Genomic DNA, 8,475 nt, shown 5'->3' with positions numbered 1-8,475 from the left:
GTGGTGCGGATAGGAACTTATCCAGATTCGCTAGCTATTATGTTATTACAATGTAACGTAAAGGAAGTCCCGAGGGGCGGCGTATCGCCCCATAACACTCGCTCCGGTGACAGAATTAATATTTCAACTTTGGAATTAGAAATCCCGCCAAAGAAAACACAAATGGCCGCCGTTGCGCTGTTTGGACGAAAAAATCACAAAACTTTCCGTTAAATCAAAATTTGGCGAAAGCATAATATAACAAGGACAAAAAATAAAAAAATATATAAGGTATGCGTAACAAAAAAAAAACACCGTGGACAGTACAACAGTATCTACATCATCTGTGTCGGGGTGTCTGAGGAAGAAGTGATAAGTTACATTTATAGTTCTTTTTTGTGTGGCAGATTAAATACCCAGTTTATTTAAATTCCTTTTTGTAATTTAATTGTTATCCTAAAAATACTAATAATTAAAAATAAAATAAACAAACTATTGTAAGACGTCACTTCCCACTATGCACACAAAAATTGTTTTTTCTTTTACGTAATGGGAAACGTTAATGTAAATATATGTATTTAATTAATATAAAAATTGTATTTAGTAGTAATATTGTAAACTTCTATTTTTTATCTGAATAAATAAAAAAAATTAAAAAAACTGCCTATTTAAATTAAATTACGCCGTGTTGTGTAGTTTTTTAGTGTCAAAATACTGCTGGGATTAAAAGGGAATAGGATGGGATTAATAATCGTCGGTAAGTAGCGAATGCACAAATGAGATTATTTAAGAATTCGATGTTTTTACCGTCTGTCAGTTTATTAAATAAAACAAGGCGGACATTTTTTTAAACTTTTTTTTTGCACCACAACAGGCCAGCAGGCCCAATTACAATGGTGAATTACAGCACAGAACACCCAGGCTTAAAAAATCACATATTTTTTTAGTGTTCTCGCGGGAATCGAACCCGAAACCTGCCGTTTGTGAGTCAAGCGTCTTGACCACTACACCACGGAGGCCGCGTATTTTGTTAGTATTGCCAGGGTAATCGAATTTTTTACCCGGCTTTCTATTAATAAGCCTTAGTATAATATTAAACTCAGCCTACCATGCAAGAGTTCTCGGGTTCGATTCCCGACATGGTTGACATGAGATATTTATTGAAAAGGGTGTTTTTACACTAAAATATTTCATAGTCCCTGGACTAGTACCTAAAGCGAAACACTGATCATCTTTCCTTCACGTAACAAAAAATTATCAAGATATGCTGCAATTGGTGTACCAATGCAGTGCCCAAAGCACCATTAGGTGCGGAAAGGGATTGATGATGATAATATATATCTGTATTAGTTTTACTTAATTACTAAATAATAATTTAATGTTTTTAAAACAAGTAAAACTTATAGTTTATTTATGAACATCAATTCATTCAAACATTTAATTCTCATTTATAATAAAAAACCATTTAACTCTGTCATTCTTTTAAAATGTCCCCTAAAAATGACAGCAGAATACAAGACTTATCTACCGTTCAAACTTCAAACATTGCTCATACTCAAACCAAATATCAAACCCCAATCGAGAAATTAATTTAGCCCGCTTCATTTCATATAATGTTTTTTTATCCGGCAACCTCCAGACTACAGACTACAATCCCGACACAAATTCAATTTTCAGAACGAAACCAATATAATTATTTCCATTTTTTCCCATTCACCGATCGCCCATTGTCATGGCATTTCAATTTTTCTCATAATACCATAGATATGACGTTAGCGGGTGTTCGAAATGCAATATTTCAAATGTGGCTTTGATCCATTTTAGTCTTTATGATAAACTAACTAAAGGTTTATTTTCCCGTACCAGGCTCGTTGGAAAATCGTCTATGGAATATCGGTGTGACAGCGCGGGACGATGCGGTTTTTAAATTAATATGGCGTTTATAGAAATATTTTAGGGTTGCCACATTCCGTTACTTTGAAAATCATTAAGTTCCTACTTTGTTTTTAAAATTAGATTAATCGGTTAAAATTTGCCTTATAGTATTCTAAATTCATCATCAACATGTTTCCCTTACGTGATGAATAGGGCACTGCATCGGTAAGTACCTCAATCGCAGCAGCCGGCGATCATTTGTAATACACGAAGTTAAGATGATTACGTTTCAGGTGACAGTCCAAGACTATGAATAATAATGCTGTGAAAAAAAATTATCATCATCATCATCCCTTTTCACACCAATGGTGCATAAGGCACCGCATTTGTTTCACCGCATGGAGGTAAGGTGATCAGTCAAACGCTTCAGGCGCCAGTCTAGGAACAAAGAAATATTGCAGCGTGAACAACCTTTAAAATCAATATTTCACGTCCACCCTGCTACGAATTGAATCCAGGATCTCAAGAATGGAAGATGAATGCGCTAACCACTACAAAACGGAGTGGAATCATCTCCACTCGTTTTCCTTATTCAGGGTTTTTACCTGAAAGCTTCCATTGTTATATTCCAAGTTCCAGAGTTTCTGGTAAAAACTATATTGTTCATTCTTCTAGGACACTAAAAATAACGTGAGTATTGACATTTATTTCAACAGAAAGGAAAAATATTTTTGAGAACAGTTAATGGAGATCCCGGCATTCACAAGACTTATGACCTGTCGATGACTGAATTTAGTAGTAATTTTTCACATTTTATATTAGGTGTTTATATAAGCTGTGTCCGTTTTTTCCCAAATTTAAAAATGATTACCAGAAGTAAAACAAAATGGTGAAGATTATACGTCATGAACGAAAATTTTCTCCATCATTTTATCACATCTATTTAATCTGCTCTACAAGGTATTGTGTTTGCTTTTACGTTAAAGTTATTATTTTTCTGATTACAAACATTTTCGACACCTCTGCTGTTCGCGTTCAATCAGGGAATAAAGCTGCTAAAGCTGCTCGCGATACTTACACAGTGTACGGTTAAGATGCTATGAGTTATTGAATAATTTGTTGTAAAATAATGAAGGAGAATACATTATTGACTACTTTGTTGTAATTTTTTTGTTGAGTCCCCTTGTTCTCTGCTCTCTTCATTTGGAAAAACATAACTTATGTTATACGATCGAATTAATCTATAATGTATTCTCCTTCATTAATTATTTTACAACAAATTAGTCAATAATGTATTCATCTTCATTATTTTACAACAAATTAGTCAATAATGTATTCTCCTTCACTATTTTAAAACAAATTAGTCAATAATGTATTCTCCTTCATTATTTCACAACAAATTAGTCAATAATGTATTCTCCTTCATTATTTTACAACAAATTAGTCAATAATGTATTCTCCGTCATTATTTTACAACAAATTAGTCAATAATGTATCCTACTTCGTTATTTTACAACAAATTAGTCAATAATGTATTCTCTTTCGTTATTTTATAAAAAAATATTAAATAATGTACTCTCCTTTATCCCCTTGAAAAAATATATTAAAGTTGACAAAATGTCGTTAAAATGTCTATGTACTTTCAAAATATCATATATTATTCATTACATAGCTAATAATGTACAAGTAATTAGTATGGCTTGCCCACCACATACCGCTCACCGCATCTGAGGACATAAGTCTCCTTGGCGATGCCCACTACAGGGAAATATTACTCGTTTCCGAACGAGAAAAGCTATCCGAAGGAGCTCTCTGAAATCTGGTAGCCTTAGCATCTTTGTGCTGAAAGAAAGTAATCTAGAAGTACATTATATGCACTTCATTGGATTGTGGTAAAGAGGGATGTGAATTCTTCACTGACTGGGATTGAATTGATTGGACATGATCAATTCGCCGAAATGATTACAAAACTTTTTAAAAGCCTTGAAATTATTTTGGGAAGCCGTCAGATCTTTATATCCGACAGGGCCTATAGCAGGGCCACGGATAGTAGCGAGAAGCTCCATTCGGTATTCGTAAAGAGGGAGAGGGGACAAGACCGGCAGCAAGGCGGCCTCCGTGGTGTAGCGGTCAAGATGCTTGATTCACGCACGGAAGGTTCCGGGTTCGATTCCCGGTGAGAACACAAAAAATAAAATGTGATTTTTCTCAAGCCTGGGTGTTCTGTGATTTAATTCACCACTGTAATTGGGCCTCCTGGCCTGTTGTGGTGCAAAAATAAATGTAAAAATGTAAATGACCATAGGATGTGTTCAGAAGTTTGATTAAGATATCCGCAGCAGCGCGAAGGTAAGTAATAAGTACATATGTGTAAATGGTAGCTGATGAAACAACAATCATGAAATAAATTATTGTGACCGGGAATCGAACCCGGAACTCTACGTGTGTAAGGCAACCATCGGTCATTAGATCGCGGAGCTGCCAGTATTCATAATATTTAAACATGTGATTATTTTAGTGGCTCTTCCCTGCTGTGTTTATTCAATAGTGCTTCAACAAAAATGTATCAATCCCTAAAGCCTAACTAAATATCGTATTAAAATTGAGGCATTTTGATATTGCGGTGAGTCGATTTATAAATATCCGCAGTTCGATAACAACGACCAGTAATCCGACATAATATTTAATTCCGTGTTCACAAAAAGATAAAACTAAAGTGATTGACATGGGATTGATTTGGATTCCGTTTGTCATACAATTAATATTTTTTTGAATCAAAAGCGTAGGTGATAACTATAATATTGAAATGATAAATTAACTAACAGTATTTTGGGTACGTCAAAATCTTTGTAGACCGGGTTGTGGTCCCGTGGTAGGATTGTGGACTCACGGACCCGAGTCACGGTCCGAGGTTTAAATCCCACTCTACCACAACTGGATTTCCATTTTGCAAGCACAAGTTATTTACGACTTTTAAGAAATGGTCTAAAAATTTAAATATTTGAGTAAATAATAAAAACTCGAGTATTTCTCTTCTTTATAAAAAAAAATAGGGTGGATTCCGCCCACTAGGGAGTTATTTAGATCGAATCTAGTTGCATTAGAGGGAAAACATTTTTGAGGGGGGAATATGGAAGTCTTGGTATTTACAAGGCTTATGACCTGTCATTGGGCTGATTTAAGTGGCCACTTTACATACTGTGTAACATTCACCATTCTGCCTATGTTTAAACATCCGCAAATTGAAATATGGAAGTTCAGTGTTTTTTTTTGTTTGTTAATAGACTATCGAAGTAAGCCAATTTAAAAAAAATAAATTATTTGTCGTATATATTGTATTCTTTGGAATTTGACTATTTATTACATTTATCTTTTTTTCTAGATTGTGATTCTATGTCATTATAATTTGATCTAATTAATTTTACTATCTATTTTTATTGTTATTTATTGTGGCTTGACACGGGCATAGCCTAAAAAGCCTTAATAAGTTCATAAATGTTTAATTTTGTAATTTTGAATGAATAAATAAATAAAATAAAATTAAAATAAAAAAATAAATATGTGTTAAAAGTCGTCATGATGTTTTGAAGTTTTCTTATTTTAAAATTACATCGCCAGTGACGTCAAAAGTTCTAGTCGGTAAGTTTTGATGATTAGTGAGTTAGCTTCCCGGAAACCGGATATCTCTCACAACACTATCATTGGTGGATTCGGAAGAACTTGTGACGTAGTTCATGCTCACGTAGTTTTTTTTCATACATTTTCGATAAACTTCGCAGCGCAATTAAATGCTCCAATTTTTACCGCGTGTAAAAAAACATTTTTAAATCCGAATTTCCCGTAGCACTGACTTCCTCATTAAACGGACAGTCACAAAAACTGTCTAATTTAGTTACAAAAATCCATACCGAATTTTAATACAAATATAAACCATTTCGATTATAATCATCATTATTTTGAAAGATAACTTATCTCTACGAACGTCCTTCATACAAGTCGCCAAAAGATAATCGATCAATCCAACTTTATCTCATCTCAGAGATAATGTAGATCTATAACGAGTTACCTCAATTGCAACGCCATCTTGTAACAAAATAAGTTTAATAGCCAAATTTTAAAAAGTTGTATTATATATCTACAGATGTCACTGTTTAAATTTTTGCAAATAAATTAAATTATAGATGATTACTTCAAATCATCATTCACAGATTTCGCTATAATCATCAGAGTTTTAAAACATTTTGATAAAATAAATACTGAAAAAACATGGTTTGAAAAATTTAATAATAAAATGAAACAACAAAAAAATCGTATTTATGTACAATGCGTTCGAATATTTAGGGTGATTCTAAACAAAAATATCAAACTAATTATTCATAGATGGCGCTTTTATCATTTTTTTATCGAAAAATTCAATTTTTACGTTTATTTTATTTTCAATGGAAATTTTACAATACTTGGTTTGCGGAAATTTTACACTATATTGATTGTTACAAATACCATAACAGTATAATTTAGATCTTAGTGAGAAATTGTAGTGTACAAAATAAAAAAATACCTTATCTTATTTCTATTTATTCGTAAATTAAACATACAAAGTATCAATTAAATTTATTCATGTAAATCAAAAAACATTTTCATAATAAGTACAGTATAATTAAATGACTCATGGCCTCGTAGTCTCATGATTTTTTTTTGGTCTGTAATATGTACTTATCTTCATATAAATAAATGACATAAAATAAATAATAAATTAATCTTGCGGGAAATTTAAATCTTCAAGATACAAATAAAACTTATTTTCATCTCAAAATTATCGAGGAACATTTTTCTGATGGGAAAATAGTGTATATAATCTGAAAAAACAATAAAAAAATTAGCAATATTATTTTGAAATGATTGATGTTAGATGCTATATTAAATCTTAGCAAGAGTCCATTGTTCTCGTGCGTATTTTGGTTTATAAATAAACAGTTTTATTAATATTTTTTATTATTGAGTAGATGCAGCAGAACTTCTCTTAATAAACATAATTCGTTCCAGATTCTTACTCGTAATCCAAAACACACATTAATCAAAACAAATTTCCCCATATTCTTCTTCTTCTTTTGCCCAATCAGACGTCGCTGATGATGGCAAACACTTCTTTATAGTAATATCTTGGGAAATAATAATCATAGTGACACTTTGAGGGATTTTCTGCAGATGTTGCCTTCCCTTAGCTGGGTGGGTCCCGTTATTTGGCGCCGGGGATTCGCCATTCGCCCCCTCACTCTGCTATGACACTGATGGTGGCGTCTGTAGTCACATCGGCCAGGGTTCGCGAGGCCTAAGAACCACCTGTGGACGCTAGGGAGTAGGACTTATTAGTATTGCTGCTAATATTACACAGTCTGGGTTTCCGTGACACTTTATAGAAGTTAATAAATGCGAAATATAATCATGAAATACATTCCACGCTGAAAAACATACTAAAAAAATTCAATAAAAAAATGAATTCATTAAATGTTTATGAAACCAAATTCTTTTACTCTTTTACTAGGAAGCTGCCTAAAGTCAATAAGGAAGTTCAGTGCTATGGGAAATTGAATATAAAAAATGTTTTCTTACGTGCTGTAAAACTTACAGCAGTTTCTCAAAAATGTATGAAAAAAAACTTCTTCGAATAATAGTGTTGTGATAGATTTCCAGTTTACGGGAAGCCAACCCATCAATCAGCGAAACTCACCAAAGAAAACTTGTGACGCCACAGGCAATTCCAAATTTAAAAGTAATTTTAAAATCAGAAAACTTTAAAAACTAACAGCGCTGATAATACAATAGATAATTTTTTTATACTTAGTTAGATACTACTTAAGTTTATTGACAAAAAAAATGCATAAAATTACCAAACTTCCTCATTGTTTTTGCCAGCGCTTTAAAATCATAGACGCAACACAGCATTATTATAAAATAAATTTACAGTTCGCACAATCACTGCTTTATGAGGGTGATGCTTCTCACTTCTAGCTTTTATCTATTTGTGCCTGAGGTTTCAACTCTGTTGTTACCTTGTCCTACCCTGACAAATTCTCCTATACAGTTTCTTGTTGTGAAATACAACGCAACTCTTTAAGCTCTTCAGTGGTTTTCTTCTGGCTGTGTTCTTCCACGAGTTCATTGAAATGGGCGTCTCTTGAGTTGAAGTACGCTGTTATGCTGGAGATGGTTCAGAAGAAATTTCTAAGGTATCTATACTTAGGAGAGTACGAATACTATCCGTGATTGTACCTATAGGACTTCGTACCGGGGATTCTTAGCTTTTAATCTTGAGAAAAGAAGAAATGCGTATTTGCTCACGTATTTTTTTTCAATTGTTACGTGATATATTACGATCAACTTAGGGATAAGAATAATAATAACCATGGTTTAATAACAAAAATAACAATTTCTTTATCTACTACATACACACTTAGATCATAGATTTCTCTGGATCATGTCTAGTCTGCCTAACTAGGTACAACCTGATTTAAGGCAGACATTTTTATGCAAAATAAACAATAACATTACTACCTACTAGATATTTGTTTACAGTTACACAATATTCATTTATACCATTTATTACTTAAGAATGTTTTTGAG

This window comes from Micrasema longulum, unplaced genomic scaffold, assembly GCF_059751315.1.
Source record: "Micrasema longulum isolate JH-2025_06_02 unplaced genomic scaffold, ASM5975131v1 h1tg001643l, whole genome shotgun sequence".
Lineage (NCBI taxonomy): Eukaryota > Metazoa > Arthropoda > Insecta > Trichoptera > Brachycentridae > Micrasema > Micrasema longulum.
The sequence above is the reverse complement of the archived record's forward strand: the minus strand, read 5'-3'. Positions refer to the sequence as shown.